Source organism: Ambystoma mexicanum, chromosome 6q (genome assembly GCF_040938575.1).
Source record: "Ambystoma mexicanum isolate Mex_15411 chromosome 6q, UKY_AmexF1_1, whole genome shotgun sequence".
Taxonomy (NCBI): Eukaryota; Metazoa; Chordata; class Amphibia; order Caudata; family Ambystomatidae; genus Ambystoma; species Ambystoma mexicanum.
The window spans coordinates 724,454,452-724,476,826 of NC_090937.1; positions in this window are offsets into that span (position 1 = coordinate 724,454,452).

The following is a 22,375-nucleotide window of genomic DNA, read 5'->3' on the forward strand; positions in this document are numbered from 1 at the left end:
GTTTGTAATTGTGGCAGGTACATTCTTTATTTTCGTGTTGTACACCCTGTGCAATTTGTTTTGTTACTTCTTCAAAAATGGTGCACTTATCTTTGTTAAGTTTTGCTTGTTGTACAGTTAAGTCTTCTATATCTTCTTGATAGTGCCACATGCTGTTTTCCACTTCTGACACAGCTAATTCTGCCTCATTTGCTATTAGTGGCTGTCCTAGTGGTTCTTGGCTTCCTGTTACAGAAGGTTGACTACTGTTGGAAGTGTCCTTATCTAGTTGGGCCTGAAGTTCTTCTTCGTGTTGCTGTTCATTGTGCAACATTGTTTTGTACTGCGTAAAGTTCACATCGGTGATAGCGCTTTCATTTGCTTTGAAAGCATCTTCATAGCAGTCATAGTTATCTAGTATCTCTTCCTCTTCTCTCCATGGTTTAAAAAGTTGTAGCATAGACATGTAATATAGTTCTTTCTGTTGAGGAGTTTTTAATGACAATTTGACATGATTAATTAAGCTTCGTCTGGTAAGTTTCACTAAGCTGCCTTCACAATCTGTCACTCTATATCTACCTTTGCTTTCATCGGGTTTTATATTATTTTTATATGCAAAGTTTTGAGCTATGTGGTATAGACACATGCTTTCCAAAGTGCTACTCCTGTACGGATAGTATGTGTCCAGTAAATTGTTTTTTAAAATGTCTTGGCTATTGGGATCATTTCTGGCAATTGTTTCTATGTCCTCATATGATTTTAGAACTCTTTTTCTAGATTTAGCAGGACCAAGACTTAGCCACACTATGTTGTCGGATTTTCCATACAAAGCAGTACCAGTTAAACAATCTGCCGCTTCATAGGCGCCACATTCTCTATGAGAGAGCATTTTTATGCCTAGGCTGTACAATTTCTGAGATAGTGCTTTGTCTGATGATAGGTCATTCCAGAGGTCTTGAAGCTCTGTTTTTTCTGCTTTGTTAAGTAGGCTGTAACATATCGTGCAACTGCAGTGGAATTGTCTGCAATGTACTGCACATCTATGTTTGCATTCCATAAGAGGGCAATGATTGCATTGTAATCATTGATATATTTTGATTCTTCTGTTCTTTTTATGTAATACGTGTTCTTAGGTAATTTACCTTTAACACTATGTTGAACTGAAGACATGAAGTTGTTCACTTCACCTGTTTCTGTAAATGGACTAGGGAATCCAAAGCGGCATTTGGTGTAGTATTTCCCTTTGCTTTTGTATTTGCGACGACAATATTTGCCACATTTGTGTCTTTGAAATTGTAAAATCTGTCCATGCAGGTCAGTATGTGTCCGTTGTGAAGGGATTTCACAAGTGACATATTTTTGGATGAACTGCAAAACAGTGGCATCACTGTCGTGACCAAATTTAGGTGCACCTTTGATCCATAAAAGCATGTGAATATGTGGTGCTCCTCTAGCTTAGTATTCTTTTCTCCAAAAGAAGTGTTGCACTACTCCGAGGGGAGGAACAGTTTTATTGCAAATAAAGTGTAGCATAGCAATGAAACGATGATGGAAATACCTTGACACATTAACTGGATCTAGAGAGCAAAGTTCACCAGGTGTTAATATATCTATGTTGGTTTTGTTGTTGTTTGATATGCGTAGGAACTCATGTAAATCTTCCCATGCATATTCTGCACAACTTAGTGTAACAAACCAAGTCGGTGGTCCAAGGTTTCTGATCATACAACGTACGTCTCCGTGCCGTCGGAACCAGTATTCTTTTGTACCACGCATGTTTGCAAACAGATTTGTTATACTTGTAAAACCTCATCTTTTTCTTGTACTTTTTGTATTAATTGTGTAGCTGACATATTTTGAAAGTGGGGTCCAGATTTCAAAATGTGTGAAACTCCATAACATAGGGTTGCTAGTTCACTTTCAAAGAGTAGGTGGAATATGTATTCCACATTTTGTCTAAATCTGGGCTGTTTTCTGTTTGTTTTCTGTTTGTATACTACTACACTGTGCTTCAGATGAGAGTACAAAGTGAGCTAGTGGTGAGGAGAAGCATTAATAGTAAACATAATGGTATAAAATTGAAACAGCTATTTGTTTTCTAGTACTAACATTCGAAGGCTTCGGTATGTTATTTGAGTTCCAAAAACACAGGGATTTGTGAGCCATTCTGCCTGTTATTCTTTGTTTAATAAATGGACATTTGTAGGTAGAATGGTTCAGAAATCAATATTTGTTTTGGTATGTAAATTAAATAAATAACCCACACAGTCTCTTCGAGGAACAGTAAGAATTTAAAGGCAGTACTTTACTTACTTTTTTTTGCTGAATGACCAGGTTTCTTCGGATATGTCGTTTGCAGATGGTGTTGCGTTATCTTCTTTGGGAAATGCCATGTTCTTTTGGAATGTAAGGCTTGCTTTGGAGAAGGTTCTGTAATGGTTGTAGGAGTAAAGTAAGAAGAACAAATATTCTAAAAAACAAAATAACAGGTGTCTGTAAGGCATCTGCCCAAAAAACAAAAAAAAGTCTCTTTTCAGAGCCCACCTTAAAGGGGAAAAGTGGAATAATATTTAAAAATGTACAGTCGTCACGCTCTGATCCTCTACGTGGCCACGGACATGGCGGTAGTTTGCAGGCAGCGCGTATTACCAACAGGGATTCTGGGGTGGAAACGCATGCAAATGAGAATGTGCGAAGGTAGGGATTGGTCAGTAAAGTTCAGTCGGTGTGTTCTGAATGGAGAAATTTAGTGAGAAGGTCTTTTCCCTGACAGGAGACCAGACAGCCATGGCTCTGTGTGCTCGAAAACAGATTATTAGGATTTTCGGAGACTCATGGATACATTGGTTGAAGGTGCATGCAGAAAGTTGTGGTCTATCTGCAGATATTGCATTTCCTCATGTAGAAGTGCACTGGCATGGCGTGCGTGGAATGATGTGGCTGGACTTGGTACCTCTCTGTGCTACTTTACAGACAGAGCGTCATCCTGATATAATTATCATTCATTGCGGAGGAAACAGTTTAGGCCATGTCTCTGGAATCTCTTTGCAATTTGCAAAGAAGGAAGGTCTTGCGAAGGTCATGGACATGTTTCCAAATTGCCAAATAGTGTTTACCCGTATTGCACAAAGACAACTATGGCTGCGTTCTTCTGCATTTGGTCCACAAATGGTGAAAGCGAGGCGCAATGTCAATAAGGCTGTTTGTGCCTTTCTAAGAGATGTTGGCATGTCCTCATTCCACAATGAAAACATTTTGTTTTGCAGCACTTTCATTTTTCGCAGAGATGGAGTCCATCTCGCATATGCTGGCAATCAGATTTTTATTTGCAATGTACAAAATGCATTGCAACCTTTTTTGGATTCATAGTCACCTATTTGGCAATCCGTATTTTCGAATCCACAGTTTTTGAAACACACAAAACACCACCGAAAGGCTCTTTTCAGAGCCACCACTTGTGATGCTGGAAATGCATCGGAGGGACAGGGCCTCCGTATCCTTGTCCTTTACTGCTTTTTATCGTGTGTTCTGTCGTGTTTTCCGCGCAGGAATTCACGTGGGACTCCTGGCGGTGCAGCTCTCTTTCTTTTGGTTTGGTGAACGGACCCGTGGGATACCCTTATGGCACCCATGGGTGGGGGTACAGCCCTGTGCCCCTAGTGTATGTTTTTGGGCATCTGTGGGTGGCCCGCAGAGCAGGGTATGGGCTGGTGGCAGCTCCATGCTGAATTTGACAGGTGCGCGGAGTATCCTCCATTTTGGGATACCCCGGCCCTGCCATTGGGAACAGTTGATTCCTGATGGAAAACAAGATGGCCCCGGTGGCCTCTTGCTTTCTATTACCCATTACCTTGTTTTCCCAAAGTCCTGGGAAGCCCTGACTCTGTCCCTTCCCCCTGACTGGCTGTTGATTGGAAATGCCATATGGTGTTGTTGTGAAGGCCCGGCCAGACTAGCTGGAGCCTTCCCGGTGATGTATGTTGTGGGTACCTCCTGTGGGTGGGACCTGGGTGAATAGAGTGTGTGACGAATATGCATTCTGTGTTGTGGGTGTCTAGTATCTGGTGGTTGACCCAATGACTGAGACAACCCTGCCCGAAACCGGTATGAATGCAGCTTGGAGTGTTGAATGGTTTGGTACTTGTCCCAATACACATAACTTGTTGTGAGTGTCTGGAGAGAAGTGAAGGGCCTGAATACCTCGTGTGCCTGATTGGCTGCCTGCCTGCATGAATGCCCGTAGTCGTGATTGGATGCTTGAGTGTGACCAAGCGGAATGAATGGGAGATCAACAGTATATCTGGGACCTCTCACTGCTAGGAATCATGTTCAGAAGCTGAAGTCCACTACAACGAGTAACTGGAATAACTGATGCTTGACCGTGAAGCCCTGCTGGACGAGAAGAATTGCTGTTGCTCTCCTTCGCAATCTGAAAGCTGCTGTGCTTCCAAGGACTGACCCAGTGAGGACCTGGTAAGGCGCCCTCTTCTCGAGCTACGAGGGACCATCGTGCACAGCTGATCTTTGCCAACGCTCCCTGGTATACAGACCTTCGACAGGCTGCCGACCCGATACGGGGACTGCTGCGGAACTCCAAGGAGAAGCACTCGGACTGTTGGCTGCCACTGTCGACGACCGCTGTCGCCGACCGGAGCCGCCGTGCTCCCGTTTGCCTAAGAACTTCAATTGATCATCAGACGCTCTCGCCCACATCGTCATCTGCTTGTCTCCCGCTGGAGAAGGCCCGACCGTCGACGCGCCTAGGAGCATCCACCGGTGGGTTTCCCGCCACCTAAGGACCACAGAAACGCCGACGACTCGACGCCCTTGCTGGGACACAGTTCTTCATCATCTCTTTGCGGTCCAGAACTATCGTCACCGAGGTGCCTCACACACCTCTTACTTGCAGGACGCCAACGCTCTGTCGTCGACGAGCACCACTAGGAACAAAGCTGCCACTTCCCTGCCGTAGTTCACCCTGTTCACTGTCGGACGTTTGACGACCCGTGACTCCTGCCTTAAATGGAGGGCACTCAAGAAAGGCTGTCGATTCCCCGACACCGAACGCCAAGTTCCCCGACACCTTTCGACGATCCGTTGCTCCCGCATGAAAGGGAGGCACTCAAGAAGGATTGGTCGACGCATCGTCGGAGAACTCTACTCCACCAGGTACATTGGTGGGGGTAAAACTATAATGGGAAGAAGTGAGACTATTGAACATATGGACTGGGCTTGTGCGATATATCTTTATTTTACAGGTTGCCCAGGTGGGGGGATCTCCACACAGAACTGTGCCTAGAGGTAGGGGTCAGCATTCTGCCTATTGTTTCAACCATCTTGCGTTCCTTCCTATCTCTATTGCTGGTTTCCTCTTTATTGATCTGTGTGACATTTTAACCGTACAGTTGATGCACTTTAATGAGATTCGATAATATTGGTGGTACCACTTTAGAATTGTATATATTTATCATTATTGACTTCCGAGTACAAAGTGCGTTGTTGTGATCGTGTACATACCTTTGAATATTAATTATATAAAGACTGTGTTTTCAGTAATACAGTGTGTGGACATTCCTTTGTGGGGGTTTGGGGACTACACTGTACTTAAGAACCAGCCTGCATCACCCCCTGAGAAGCTAGGCCTTGATTGCTCGACTACGTTACCAATAATAGAGAATCTTGGCTGGGATCCTCTGTGCCTCTCCTCTACCATATAGAGAGCGGAAGTACCGACACCCCCTACCAGTCTTTACACTGGTGTCAGCGGTGGGATGCTTATGGTTTTAAGAATCAGTGTATAACCGTGCCACTTACAAAATATCTGAACTTTATCCGATTAAGGTTTGGGTGTGTACAAAATAACTGCATTACAAGCAATGGAGTCTATTGCGAATGGTAAATTGACTCGGATGAGCTTAGAGGCTCTCCAGAGTGCTTGTGAAGCCAGGGAGTTAGACTTTGTGGATAAGTCTAGGGCTGAGCTGATAGCTGCCCTGGTGGACTACCAGACCGATGGTGAAACTCTTGATGAGGGGGGGAATGCAACCAATGAGGACGCTGCCCCTGGGGTTTCTACTGAATCTGTTTCTGGGAATGCCACCATTCCTGCTGCCTCTATTCCGAACCCCAGCAATACATTGGAACTTGAGTTATTAAGGATGAAATTGGCCTTTGGCCTTTGAATATCGCAAGTTGGAAATAGATGCTGAGATTAAGAAGGAGGAGTTGGCTCAACAAGTGGAACTCAAGAATAGGGATCTTGAACTCAAAGACAAGGACACTGAATGTCAGAGAATCCAGCTAGAGAAAGCTCGAGTGGAGACTCCAGCGAAACCCAGTGAGAGTGCCAGGTCCCCGGCAACTAAATTTATGAAGAATTTATGAAGGATTTGGTTGGTGTGTTTTTGGAGGGTTCTGATATCCTCCAATGGATTGAAGCGTTTGAAATGGCTTGTGCAATTCATGATGTTGACAAAAGAGATTGGGCTAAGTGTTTGCTAAGCAGAGTGCCTCAAACTGAATATGACTGTATTCTGAAGCTGAGTGTGGAAGAACGGGGTCAGTATGAGTGTATGAAATCTGCTTTGATTGCCAAGTTTGGCAAGACGCCTACCCAATACCTTAAAAGGTTCAGGGATTTTAAGAAAAGAGAGAATGTGTCTTGGGTTGACTGGGTGAGTGCTGCGCACATGAATATGATGGGGTGGATTGATGGTTACAAGGTGAAAACTTTTGTTGAATTGTCCCACCTGTTGTTTTTTGAGCATTTTTCTGAAGCCTGTTCACCAGGGCTGCATCAGAATGTTGCTGACCAGAACATTTTGGATCCCTTTAAGCTGGCTAGGTTGGCTGACACGTGGGTCTCCCACCGGGTGTCCCCTAAGGACTCCAGTGGGAAGGACAAGGACAAAAAAAAGGGGGCCTCTTTGAAAGCTGAGGAGTCCCAAAAGCAGTCACAGTCGAATAAACCTAAACCCTCCTCTCCTAAGACCCACAAATCTAGTGGGGATAAGTCATCTGTGGGTGGGAATAAGAGTAGTGGTCCACCTGCTGCAAAGCAGGCTCCCGGTGGTTCCAGTACCGTACCCCGCGCTCCCGGCACTTGTTGGGACTGTGGGGCTCTGGATCACAAAAGGGGTGACTCCAAGTGTAAAGGTAAGGCACTCGGAGTACAGGCTGTCAGCCTGACCTACCCTTACCCCATGTCTGAGGTGGAGGCCACTGTCCTCCCCTCCTCTACAGGAATCACTTTTGGTGCTCCCGTAGAGATTTCCTTAGTGTCCCTTGGGGCCTGGGACCAGTACGCGGAAGTACTGGCGACTATCCCACAGAACACCCGTAGATTTTTGAGAAGTGTCCTCCTGAATGGCCAGCCTTCTACTGGTTTGAGAGACACTGGGGCAAGCATGACAGTGGTGGACAGGACCCTGCTCAAACCGGAGGACTATGTAGATGCTCCTCTGAGAACCAGCAGGTTAGCCGGTGGGCCTCCCAAATTATCACCTGTAGCCCGAGTCACACTCGTAATTGGAGACAAGACAGCAAAGCTTCCTGTCCTGGTTCAGGACAACGTCCCTGTTAACATTCTGTTAGGTAACGATCTAGTCGAGTTGGGATTGATCGCGTATGGTCTTCCCATGACTGATGCTGCGGTCACTAGGTCACAGGTGACACCGGGTCTGGCTGTGAGTCAGGTACCCGAGCCGAAGGCGCGGCCTAAGGCACGACGAAGGAAGAACAAGAAGGCCACCTTTGTGGAGGGAGCTCCTTCTCTTCCTGCTGTTCCTACAGCACCCATTGGGATCCATGCTCCGGACGGGCTGGGTCCAGTGGTAAACCCCGTCTCAACTCCTGTGGCAGAAGAGCCAGAAGACTCCTGTGGGAGAGGTTCTCAACCCAGAGGATCATCCCGATCTTCAATGCTTGTTAGCTGAAGGGGGACCCTCCCGGGCAGACTTCTGTAAAGGACAGAGAGAGTGTCCCTCTCTCGAGGGTCTGAGGAAGCAGGCCTGTCCCAGGCACAAGGAGAAGTGCCTAGGACTTTCCGGATTTATTGGGAGGGTGAGCTCCTTGTCAGTGAGCCCACTAAGCCTGAACCTGGTGCCCTCAAGAGGTTGGTGGTACCCCAGGTTTACAGGCCCTTCCTACTGCAGTTGGCGCATGAGGTGCCCTTGGCTGGTCATCTTGGTACCAAGAAGACTAAGCAGAGGCTCTCTGCCCATTTCTCCTGGCCCCGGATGGGAGTAGAATTGGAGTCCCACTGCAGGAACTGCCCAACTTGTCAGTTGTCTGGCAAGACTGGAGGCAGTGTCATTGCCCCACTGCAGCCATTGCCAGTGGTTGGCACACCGTTTGAGAGGGTGGGCATTGACATCGTCGGTCCCCTTGACCCTCCCACGTCAGGTGGACATCTGTTCATCCTGGTTTTGGTAGATCATGCCACCAGGTACCCTGAGGCTATACCCCTTCGGACTGTTACTGGCAAGGTGGTTGCCCGGGCCCTCCTGGGCATTTTCACCCGTGTTGGATTCCCCAAGGAGGTTGTCTCTGACCGGGGATCCAACTTCATGTCTAGTTACATGAAAACCATGTGGAAAGAGTGCGGGGTAACCTACAAGTTCTCCACCTCTTACCATCTCAGACCAACGGTCTGGTTGAGAGATTTAATAAAACTCTCAAGGGAATGCTAGGTGCTTTGGAAGAGCCCCTAAGGAGGAAATGGGATCTCCTCCTGCCATGCCTGCTCTTTGCTTACAGAGAGGTACCTCAAGAGGGCGTTGGTTTCAGCCCCTTTGAGTTACTCTTTGGACATCCCGTGAGGGGGCCCCTTGCCTTGATCAAAGAAGGTTTGGAAGCCACCCCTCCCGGTCCCGCCAAGCAAGTGGGGGACTATGTGTTAGGCCTCAGACGGAGGATGACACAGATGATGGGTCAAGCAACGGCGAATCTCAAGGCCAGCCAGGAATTGAACAAATACTGGCATGACCTTAAAGCATCGCAAGTGGATTGGACTCCGGGACAGGAGGTCCTCGTGATGGAGCCTACCAAGCCTCGAGCATTGGCAGATAAATGGACTGGACCCTTCAGGATAATCTCCAAGATGGGCAAGGTCAATTATCTGGTTGACATGGGAATCCCAGGGGTAGCCCCTCAGGTATTCCATGTTAATAGGCTCAAGCCTTTCCATAGGCGAGCCAAAGTCTCATGTCTCTTGCTGGCTTCAGAGCAAGAAGAGGATGAGAGTGAGCCCCTTCCTGATTTGCTGCATAGCAACCCTCAGGATGGCTCAGTGGAGGGAGTGCAGCTCTCTCCAGATTTGACGACCGAGCAGCAGAGGGCCTGCCGGACTTTGCTCCAGCAGTATGCCTCTCTGTTTTCGCTGACGCCAGGCCTTACACCGTGGTGTAAGCACGAGATTGACACTGGTGACAGCGTGCCTGTCAAGAGCAGGAGCTACCAAATGTCAGATACGGTTAAGAACCACATCCAGGCTGAGGTCGCCAAGATGTTGGATCTGGGTGTTATTGAACCCTCAACCAGTCCCTGGTTAAGTGGTCCTTGTCCCCAAAGCAAGTTCCCAGGCCGGTACCAAGGATTGGAGGTTCTATGTGGACTACCGAGGAATAAATGCCATCACCAAAACTGACGCGCACCCATTGCCCAGGGCTGATGAGCTCGTGGACACCATAGGTGCTGCCAAATTTGTGAGCACCTTTGACCTCACCTCAGGCTATTGGCAAATAGCTCTGACGGACCATGCCAAGGAAAAGACGGCGTTCTCAACACCAGAGGGACTCTACCAGTTTAGGGTCATGCCTTTTGGGTTGAAGAATGCCCCTGCCACCTTCCAGAGATTGGTCAATCATGCTCTCAGTGGGCTGGAAGCCTTTTGTGTGGCTTATTTAGACAACATTGCCGTTTACAGTTCCACTTGGGAAGAGCACTTGACACATCTGGGTAGAGTGTTGCAGGCCTTAAAAAGGGCTAACCTCACTATCAAGGCCACCAAGTGCCAGATAGCTCAGGGGAAAGTCACGTATCTTGGTCATGAGGTAGGAGGGGGTCAAATCCAACCTCTCCCCAGTAAGGGACAGGATGTACAGGACTGGGAGACTCCCACTACTCAAACCCAGGGGAGAGCCTTTTTGGGCCTCACCGGGTATTATCGCAATTTCATGGCGGACTATGGAACCATAGCTGCACCACTGACAGCTCTGACTTCACCCAAGCAGCCTAGGAAGGTTAATTGGACTGAAGACTGTCAGAGGGCCTTTGATGGCTTGAAAGAAAGTCTGTGTCGGGCACCCGTGTTGTGTGCGCCTGACTACAGCCGACCCTTTATCGTCCAGGCGGATGCCTGCGACACCGGAATTGGAGCTGTCTTGTCCCAGTTAGATGACAAAGGGAGAGAACATCCTATCATATTCATCAGTAGACAACTCAAGGGTAGAGAACCTAGGTGGGCTACTGTTGAAAAGGAATGTTTTAGTATAGTTTGGAGCCTTAGGCGTTTTAGGCTCTACCTTACGGGGCCTACCTTCAAGGTCCAAACAGATCATAAGCCCCTGAAGTGGCTTATGTAGATGAAGGGTGAGAACCCGAAACTGCTCAGGTGGTCCATTAGCCTGCAAGGGCTAGACTTCACCATAGAGCACAGACCAGGGAAGAGTCACGATAATGCAGATGGCCTTTCCAGAAGGTATGTTGACCGTCTGGGTGAGGGTGTCTATCCCGTGGGAGATTAGGCACCCTCCACCTCAGTCTGGGGGGGGCGACTGTGATGCTGGAAATTCATCGGAGGGGCAGGGCCTCCGTATCCTTGTCCTTTACTGCTTTTTATTGTGTGTTCTGTCGTGTTTTTCACGCAGGAGTTCATGTGGGACTCCTGGGGGTGCAGCTCTCTTTCTTTTGGTTTGGTGAACGGACCCGTGGGATACCCTTATGGCACCCATGGGTCGGGGTACAGCCCTGAGCCCCTAGTGTATGTTTTTGGGCACCTGTGGGTGGCCCGCAGAGCAGGGTATGGGCTGGTGGCAGCTCCATGCTGAATTTGACAGGTGCGCGGAGTATCCTCCATTTTGGGATACCCCGGCCCTGCCATTGGGATCAGTTGATTCCTGAGGGAAAACAAGATGGCCCGGTGGCCTCTTGCTTTCTATTACCCATTACCTTGTTTTCCCAAAGTCCTGGGAAGCCCTGACTCTGTCCCTTCCCCCTGACTGGCTGTTGGGTGGAAATGCCATATGGTGTTGTTGTGAAGGCCCGGCCAGACTAGCTGGAGCCTTCCCAGTGATGTATGTTGTGGGTACCTCCTGTGGGTGGGACCTGGGTGAATAGAGTGTGTGACGAATATGCATTCTGTGTTGTGGGTGTCTAGTATCTGGTGGTTGACACAATGACTGAGACAACCCTGCCCGAAACCGGTATGAATGCAGCTTGGAGTGTTGAATGGCTCGGTACTTGTCCCAATACACATAACTTGTTGTGAGTGTCTGGAGAGAAGTGAATAGCCTGAATACCTCGTGTGCCTGATTGGCTGCCTGCCTGCATGAATGCCCGTAGTCGTGATTGGATGCTTGAGTGTGACCCAGCGGAATGAATGGGAGATCAGCAGTATATCTGGGGACCTCTCACTGCTAGGAATCGTGTTCAGAAGCTGAAGTCCACTACGACGAGTAACTGGAATAACTGACGCTTGACCTTGAAGCCCTGCTGGACGAGAAGAATTGCTGTTGCTCTCCTTCACAATCTAAAAGCTGCTGTGCCTCAAGGACTGACCCAGAGAGGACCTGGTAAGGCACCCTCTTCCCGAGCTACAAGGGACCATCGTGCAGAGCTGATCTTTGCCTAAGCTCCTTGGTAGACAGACGTTCGACAGGCTGCCGACCCGATATGGGGATCGCTGCAGAACTCCAAGCAGAAGCGCCCGGACTGTTGTCCGCCACTGTCGACGACTGCCGTTGCCGACTGGAGCCGCCGTGCTCCCGTTTGCCTAAGAACTTCAATTGATCATCGGACGCTCTCGCCCGCATCGTCATCCGCTTGTCTCCCGCTGGAGAAGGCCCGACCATCGACGCGCCGAGGAGCATCCACCAGTGGGTTTCCCGCCACCTAAGGACCACAGAGACGCCGATGACTCAACGCCCTTGCTGGGCCACAGTTCTTCATCATCTCTTTGCGGTCCAGAACTATCGTCACCAAGGTGCCCTGCACGCCTCTTCCTTGCAGGACGCCAACGCTCTGTTGTCGACGAGCACCGCTAGGAACGAAGCTGCCACTTCCCTGCCGTAGTTCACCCTGTTCACCGTCGGACGTTCAACGACCCGTGACTCCTGACTTAAAGGGAGGGCACTCAAGAAGGGCCGTCGATTCCCCGACACCAAACGCCAAGTTCCCTGACACCTTTTGACGATCCGTGGCTCCCGCCTGAAAGGGAGGCACTCAAGAAGGATCGGTCGACGCATCGTCGGAGAACTCTACTCCACCAGGTACATTGGGGGGGTAAAACCTTAATAGGAAGAAGTGAGACTATTGAACGTATGGACTGGGCTTGTGCGATATATCTTTATTTTACAGGTTGCCCAGGTGGGGGGATCTCCACACAGAACTGTGCCTAGCGGTAGGGGTCAGCATTCTGCCTATTGTTTCAACCATCTTGCGTTCCTTCCTATCTCTATTGCTGGTTTCCTCGTTATTGATCTGTGTGACATTTTAACCGTACAGTTGATGCACTTTAATGAGATTTGATAACATTGGTGGTACCACTTTAGAAATGTATATATTTATCATTATTGACTTACGAATACACAGTGTGTTATTTTGATCGTGTACATACCTTTGAATATTAATTATATAAAGACTTTTTTTTAGTAATACAGTGTGTGGACATTCCTTTGTAGGGGTTCGGGGACTACACTGTACTTAAGAACCAGCCTGCATCACCTCCTGAGAAGCTAGGCCTTGATTGCTCGACTACGTTACCAATAATAGAGAATCTTGTCTGGGATCCTCTGTGCCTCTCCTCTACCATATAGAGAGCGGAAGTACAGACACCCCCTACCAGTCTTTACACCACTTACTCCCAGCGAAAAGTGCATTGGTTTTGCTCTGCTTGCACCCTCCATTTTTGTGCGTCCTACAACTGTCCGCAGACTTTTTGAAAAATGCGCGGGGGCCTACAACGGTCACTTGATAGTTCTATTGTTAACCTGAGAAAGGCGGCTCTGAAAAGAGCCTTTTTTGTAATTTTTGTTGTTTTCCAGTTTATTGCTTTTCAGCACACGACACACTAGGAGAGGAGGGTAAGGAAGGGACACCAGCCACGGGGATAAGAAAGGGCAGGTGGAGAGAGAGAGAGATGTAGGGTGGCCTTTACTTAGGTAGGGGGCAGTTCTTCTGGTGCTCCGTGACCGTAGCTTCAAAAGCACTTCAAAGACTCTCCCCCCTGCAGAGTAATGCGTTGCAGTACATACACAATATTGTGACCCTCGAAAGGTAAGGGTCAACAGCATTGTGAATGGCTTGTGAGGCAGCTGGAGGGATGCGCTCCACCACAGGAGTGTCTCTTGTGGTGAGAGGATTGGACACGGAGGATGCTGTGGAGGAACTCAATCTACTACGTTCTTCACATGGCACCACCTTGCGAATGTCCACACTGTGGAACCAAGTTAGGTGTCGCTCCGTGGTTGTCGTACCAAAGCTGTACGCACCAGGTCTCCCGCGACTCAGCACCAACTGGCACTGGTTACACCTGACCTGGTTTGCACGTGCTTTTGGTACGTTCCCAAAAATGGTAAACAACCGCCACACCCACGACTCCCGGCGAGTGCTTGTAGTGCAGAGTTCCTCCACCTCATTCTCTTCTTCCTCGCTCTCTACATCCTCACCCGTATTTCCCTCTGCAGGCCCTTGGGGAAGTAGTCGTGGTGGATGGTTTGGTGGTTGTGCTGAGGCTAATGAAGCAACAGTAGCCATGGATGCCATAAGGAATAGTCGGCTAATGTTCTCTACAGCAGTAAAGGCAGCACAACTCAATCTGCTATAGTCAGAAGCACAATGAAGATGAGCTCGGGGGTGTGGCCATTTATAGGGGTGGGGGGGTGCAGCTCGTGACCATATTGATCACTCAAAAGCATTGCAAAAATTCTAAACAATATGTTCAAAGGTAGGCCAATTGTATGGGACATGTGAAATGGTGATTTTATACTGTAAAATAATTTCCCATGTTTGTATAAGTTCTTTTGAAATGTTGTGGAAGCAGACAAACTGCGCAAATTAGTCCACACGCTCAGCGTGGGTGCGGTCACCTGATGACGTCGTGAACACATCCGTGAGGGAAATGGGTGCCCGCTGGACAGCAAATGCAGAGTAATGGACGTGCGCATGCGTGCGGGTGTTCTACGGACAGTGTTCGGCTCCTGAAACTAATTAAAAGTGCGACACAAATGACACGGACAGTTACGGACAGGCGCGATGTTCGCAGTACTTATGGCTGTTGTGCGCATGTGTGTACATCATCTGCTGACTGTACGGACAGGTACAGTGCCCTTAGGACACCTCCATTTTGTTTGACTACGGACATGCCGGCCACTGCGCCTGTTCTACAGACAGTTCCATCTTGGCTGCGGACGGTACAGGCAGGTATAGTGTCCTTAGGACACTCCCATTTTGTTTATTTACAGACATCCTGGACACCTGGTGTGTTCTAAGAACATGTTTTAATCTTGTTTGTGAGTGGTACGGAGAGGTATAATATCCTTAGGACGCCCCATTCTGTTCATTTACGTACAACTTGAACATCTGGTCCGTTCTAAGATCAATTTCATCTTGGTTGCGATTGGTATGGGTAGGTGTATTGCCGTTAGAACATCCATATTCTGTTGCTTACGGCCAGCTCGAACAGGCGCGCTGTCCGCGGACATTTTAACTCTTTTTAAAAAATAAAATGTGCCCACACCCTCCCACTACAACAAACATAAAAAAAAAATTCAATGCAGATACTGAAACGAATATAGGGGAATTAGGGTTTAACACGGGCTGGTTGTGAGGGGATGATTGGTGAGGGGATGAAGGGATGGATGTTTCATCAAAACGTTTATTTTCTTCTTGAAGGTTTGGGAATGGTTCACTAGAAAATGGAGAAGGAGGGCAGGTACAGGTGTGACAGTGATATCGTATTTTTCCTCTCACATATTCCTCCACAAATTGCATTAAACTGTTAAAATTGTCATTTAGTATGTCCTTTTTCAATTCTATCCTTTTTAGCCTGTCTTCCTCTGTGTCCTTTGTTGGCCTTTCTTCTTTTTGTACCTGGTCAGTTAAAAATAAATATATATATATGTTAAATGCCCATAAAATACTGACCATTAATTTGCTTATGCAGGATAGCGTGTACCATTATTATCGCTATCTTCCGACATTTCCCCATGCGGATAATTCTCCTCCAGCCACTCCAAAGTACTGCACATTTCTGTGTCAAAACAACAGAAATACATTATTTTTTCTGCCCCTCATACAAAAAAAGTACACACACATATCAACACTATTTTGTTGTAATTTGTCTTCGTTGTACTGTGTGCGTCTACTGTCGCTCCTGGCTGCACAGTTTCTGTGAGGTAATTGTGTTGGAGGCATACCTTTTTTTTTAATGGTACAATCCATTTCATTCTACATGGACATTAAATGCATGGTTAATGTTTCAGACGTTTAGGTTCACTTATTTATTTATTAGTACTTATAATGTCTTTATATGTTCTTTTTCAAAGGTGTGCATTTTTGATATAACACAATAATACAATTTCAGATACCCCCTGACTGTTTGGGTAGTGTTTACTTCGTCCGCGCCCGTCCGCAGACAGGCGCTCAGTCCGTGCCTTTCAAATAACATTAGCAAGGGGGTTCAGTATGTTCTATGTTACATGTATATAAAGTAAGGAAATTATTGTACATAACTCCCAAAATCACATGATGAAAGTGTATATTCAGTAGAAAAACTATTAACGAGATGTTATGATTAAGTTCCCCTTCTAAAAACCTGTGAAATTCAGTAAAAAAAAACTTTGTTAAAGGGACGTTATGGTTAAGTTGCCCTACTAAAAACCCGTAAAATTCACTAAAAAAAAACTGTGTTAAGGGGACATTATGGTTAAGTTGCCCTACTAAAAACCGTAAACTTCACTAAAAAAAAACTTTGTTAAGGGGACGTTATGGTTAAGTTGAGCTACTAAAAACCTTTGAAATTCACTAAAAAAAACTTTACAAATGTGACATTATGGTTCAAAGTAAAACCGAAAAACTCCTGAAATTCGCCAGTTATGGTAGGCTAAGCAACCATACCTGCCCGCACCACTGTGCACTGGTAACACTAACACCCAGGACATGAAAGATGGCATCACAAATGTCATTGATGACATCACTGATGATATCACATGTTTAGCCCCTTTGTTTTTGTTCATTGCCATATATATATGTACATTCAGTAAAAAAAACTTTGTTAAAGGGACGTTATGGTTCAAAGTAAAACCGAAAAACCCTTGACATTCGCTAGTTTTGGTAAACTAAGCAACCATAACTCGCGCCACCTATGTGCATTGCTAAGACTAACACCCAGGACATCAAAGATGACATCACAAATGTCATCGATGACATCACGGATGACATTACATGTGCATGTACTTTTCATGAAAAGTCTGAACAAGGGAGTCTTATTATAATGTTGATAAAAAACTGTCAAGGATCATTGGAATAGATGACATGAGCTATGTTATGCATTAAGCAATGCATTGACATAAATAGCATTCTATTATGAAGTTCTTTACAGTGTAATAATGCACTCATGTATAGACATAAGCATTGTGTGCAGCATACATGATGGAGGTGCAATAGTCATAATCTTCCCATATTAAATAGTGAAATGGTAAATGCTTTCTTATTAGAGTTTTGTCTACTATGCAACATGTTATAAGTAGGTAATGAAACCCATTTCCTATATAATTTCATTATTACATACAAAACACAGACATAACAACAAATACAAATAAGAGTATATACAGTGAAAGTGAAGTACGCAAAAAAGCAGCAGTAGAAGCAGAAATTGTTCATAACCTACCTGATTATTTTTATGCACAGAAATGATTGTTCTGCTTCAAACCTACTACTTCCCTATGAATAACTATCACATGATGTGACTGCACCCTAAAGAGAGTAGTGCGAATACAAATATGAGCATTTCCACAGAAAGTACAGTAATAAAAAAAAACAGCAGACCAATAAGAAAGTGTTGATAACCTTACTGATTGTCTTCATACACAGAAAGCATTGGTATCTTTCAAGTGTGTATTCTCCCTATGTATATGTCTCATATGCTAAAAGTGAACCCCAAATGAATTACTATAAGAACATATTTGAAGTGTAAGTCTACAAATATAGTACTTTTAGATTTTTTTGTTCCTAAGTATCACTGGCTAAGATATATCACTAAGGAAAAAAGAGGGAACCAGACATGTGATGTCATCAGTGATGTCATCAATGACATTTGTGATGTCATCTTTGATGTCCTGGGTGTTAGTCTCAGCAATGCACATAGGTGGCGCATGTTATGGTTGCTTAGCTTACCATAACTAGCGAATGTCAGGGGTTTTTCGGTTTTACTTGGAACCATAACGTCAGTTTAACAAAGTTTTTTCTTTGAATTTCAGAGGATTTTATTAGTCCAACTTAACCATAACGTCCCTTTAACAAAGTTTTTTCAGTGAATTTATATATATGTATAAACCATGAGAAGTATTTCCAATAACTACACTAGCAAAGTATAAAAGGTGCCCACCTTTTGAACCCAGACATGTGATGTGTGCTTTAATTGCACTTTTATGTGTTCTTGTGGCTAAGCGTCTGCATTGGAAACATGACAACCTGGTGTGAAATCCTACTTGAGCAAGCACACTTTTTTTAATGTTGGCCTCAAAAACACAGAACCAGGGTTGTGTCTATCAGTTCAAAAACGTGGCCTCCCACATGTATTGACTTGCGCCCTGAAAATCAGCACAGGGCCAGAACCAGAGAAAATAGCCCCTCCAATCTCCAGGATGACAACCTCTCTTGTCACATCCTTGGTAAATGTTCATGGCTCACTTGCATGCTTCAAATATAATGTGAGGAAAATGTTATATTGTACTTAAACGCTTTTTGGCTTGGTAAATATAAACATGTGGAACTAAGGCAAATAGCTAAAAAGGTGTGCAATATTTTTAATTGTGCTGAAGGAAAACAGAGATTCTAGGCATCTAACTGCTGCTTTGCATGTGCTTTCAAAATAAAAATGCCCCTTTGCAGTTCTTAACATAACAATGGTCTCTTAAATAGGCCATCAATAGTAAATTGCACCCACTTTGAACGCTCTGCTATAAGAAAGAAAGAGTGTGAAGACCGGAGGGGGGTCTGTACTTCCGCTCTCTATTTAGTAGAGGAGAGACACAGAGACCCCTGCCAAGATTCTCTATTGTGGTAGCAATGGACGAGCAATCAAGGCCCAGCTTCTCAGGAGGTGATGCGAGCTGGTTCTTAAGTACAGTGTAGTCCCCAAGCACCCACAAAGGAATGTCCACACACTGTATCGATCAAAACAAAGTCTTTATATAATTAATATTCAATGTGATGTACACTATCACGAGAACTCACTTTGTACGCAGAAATCGACAATGGCAAATATGTACATTTCTAAAATGGTACCACTAACGTTATCAGATCTCATTAAAGTGCATACGGTCAGAATGACACACAGATCAAAATAAAGAGGAAACCAGCAGTAGAGAGAGGAAGGAAAGCAAGATGGTTGAGCAATTGGCAGAATACTAGTAACTACCGTTAAACACAGTTCTGTGTGGAGATCCCCCCACCTGGGCATCCTGTAGAAGAAAGATACAAGCCCAGTCCATATATTGTTCCCACTAGACCTTTCAATAGTTCTGCAACCCCAAAGTACCTTGGCATTGTAGCGTTCCGCATCGGGGAATCAACGGCCCTTCTTGAGTGTCCTCCCTTTCAGGCAGGAGTCACGGGTCGTCGAATGTCCGACAGAGAACAGGTCGAGCTATGACGGTGAAGTGGCCGTGTCATTCCTAGCAGTGCTCGTTGACGGGGAAGCGTAAACGTCCTGCAAGGAAAAGGTGTGCGGGACACCTCGAAGTCAATAGTTCTGGACCGCAAAGAGTTGAAGAACTGTGGCCCAGCAAGGGCATCGGGTCGTCGGCGTCTCTGTGGTCTTTGGGTGGCGGGAAACCCACTGGTGGATGCTCTTCGTCGCATCGACGGTCAGGCCTTCTCCATCAGGATACAGCGGCGACGATGCGGATGAGAGCGTCCTTGGATCAATGAAGGTTCTTAGGCAAACGGGAGCACGGCGGCTCCAGTCGGCGACGGCAGTCGTCGACAGTGGCGGACAACAGTCCGGGCGCTTCTCCTTGGAGTTCTGCAGCGATCCCCGTATCGGGTCGGCAGCCTGTCGAAGGTCTGTCTACCAGGGAGCTTAGGCAAAGATCAGCTCTGCACGATGGTCCCTGGTAGCTCGGGAAGAGGGCGCCTTACCAGGTCCTCTCTGGGTCAGTCCTTGAGGCACAGCAGCTTTTAGATTGTGAAGGAGAGCAACAGCAATTCTTCTCGTCCAGCAGGGCTTCAAGATCAAGCTTCAGTTACTCCAGTTACTCGTCGTAGTGGACTTCAGCTTCTGAACACGATTCCTAGCAGTGAGAGGTCCCCAGATATACTGTTGATCTCCCATTCATTCCGCTGGGTCACACTCAAGCATCCAGTCACGACTAAGGGCATTCAGGCAGGCAGGCAGGCAGCCAATCAGGCACACAGTGCATTCAGGCCATTCACTTCTCTCCAGACACTCACAACAAGTTATGTGTATTGGGACAAGTACCAAGCCATTCAACACTCCAAGCTGCATTCATACCGGTTTCGGGCACGGCTGTCTCAACCATTGTGTCAACCACTAGCTATTAGACAGCCACAACATAGAATTCACCCAGGTCCCACCCACAGGCGTACCCACAACATACGGTTGTTGAGAAGGCTCTAGCCAGTCTGGTAGCAGTTCCCCACACTACCATATATGGAACTTCCACCCAACAGCCAGTCAGGGGGAGGGACAGAGGCAGGGCTTCCCAGGACTTCAGGAAGATCAAGGTAACAGGTGATGGAAGGCAAGAGGCCATGGGGGCCATTTTATCTCCATCAGGAATCTACTTATTCCAATGACAGGCCCTGGGCATCCCAAAATGGAGGACGCTCAGGGCACCAGTCATTTCAGCACGGAGCTGCTACCAGCCCGTACCCTGCTCTGTGGGTCACACACAGGTGCCCAAAAACATACACTAGGGGCACAGGGTTGTACCCCTACCCATGGGTGCCATAAGGGTATCCCACGGGTCTGTTCACCAAACCAAAAGAGAGAGAGCTGTACCGCCAGGAGTCCCACATGAACTCCTGCGTGGAAAATACAACAGAACACACGACAAAAAGCAGTAAAGGACAAGGATACGGAGGTCCTGTCCCTCCGATGCATTTCCTGCATCACAAAGTGATCAGCAGTGCTTATGACGCCCACACCACTATTGGGCCACTGAGAGGGGGGCATTTGTCTCTCCAGAGTCTCAGCAGGAGGTTGACACCAGAAGAAATAAAAGGGAGCCAAACCTTGAGGGAGAACAGCCACTTTTGAAAAAGATGTTGCGGCAAGCGTCCCCATCATCATGCAGACTGCAGCGTATGCTGCCCGTGTGCTCCGAGTGCACTGTAGCAAGCTTAGGTACTCTGAACACATGGCCCACGCTGCAGCCTGCAAGAGGAGGGAGTCAAGGACATCCTCGGCACAGGGCCCTAGCAGGCACGTTGCCAAGTGCAGCCGCACATGCTGCACACGCTCAGCGCCGGCTCTGCTCAGACACTGCCTCTAATCCATCCAATGTTGCACAGCATTCCAGAGGCTGGAGGTTCGTGCCCCACTCCCTTCTCCTCAGTATCCGTGGCTCTGAGCGGATGACAGGGTTGCACTGCCCATATCTGTTCCCAAACCTCCCCCCTTTGCTCGACAGCTTACTTCAGCAGGTCTACCCACTGCCAGGCCGACGTGCCTCTATAATTCCATGTAGATCACACCGGTGCCACAGTCCTGCCTGCCGATCCACACCACTGCTGACACCGGCTCAACCACTCTACTTTGGGAGCCCAGCTTCAGCCACGCCCTCCAGTTCCACCGGGAGACCCACTCCTGCAGCCCACTGAAACTGCCACACTTCGCCTCTTCCAATATGTGCATGTGCTCTGTTCTCGGGACCCGGCCCAGCACCCTCGCCTGCACACTGCCGTTTATCTGGCACTGCAGCAGGGGCCATCTCCAACCCTCAGTCGGCCCCACAGGCCGCAGGCCTTCAGCTGCTCCCTGGTCATTAAATGGGCTGTACAGCATGCATACAGTAGTCCAGGGGCCTCATTACGACCCTGGCGGAGGACCATGGTGCAATTTGCACCATGGTCCATGGCGCTAAGCTGCCAATTCCGCCAGGGTGGTTGGCGGATTTACCGCCCCATGCCGACCTTGGCGGGGCGGTAAATCCCCAATCCCCATTTTACCCTTCCCCATTCCCATTCTTGCCCCATAGGGTATAATGGGAGTGGGGAAGGCGTTAATTACGCCACCGTAGATTACGGTGGCGTAATTAACAACAAGGTCCCGTAGCGCCATGGTTTTTACCGCCTGCAAAAAGCAGGCGTAAAACCGACCATGGCGCTACGGGAACTCGTAGTACGGCGGAGAGGTACGCCAGCCACTACACTGGCGTAAGACCCTCTCCGCCAGGGCCGTAATGAGGCCCCAGGGCATTAAAAGAAATGCATTCCTCCACTTAAATGTTGTCTCCTCCACCGATATCAGTATGTATAATCCGGATTGCAGGGGTGACACAGACCTCACCTCAGAGCGGCCTTCTTGACTGGGCTCTCGAACGCCCTCCAGCTGTCTGCATTCTTGAGATCTCCCTGTTTTAGGATGCTAAGCTATGCTTCAAATAGCACTCCTCTATAACTCAAAGAACATTTTTAGGAGCAAAATGTGTTGTATTCTGCCTGTCAGAAAGTTGGTGTGCAGGTGATGCATTCTTTGGAATGTAAGAGCGTTAGCCTGGTGAGTGTGCTACTGCATGGCAGATTAAGCTGAGATGGTTGCGGTGCTGGATGCCAGTGGTCGTACCTGTGTACTTTGTTAACTTGTACCTGTCAATAAAGGCACTTACCTCACTACTTGGTCCTGGCGTGATACTTGGCAGAGGGGAAGGAACCTACCACAATTTGGCAATGAGCGGTTCTGCTGTGAGAGGGAGTAGCCTACACGACTACT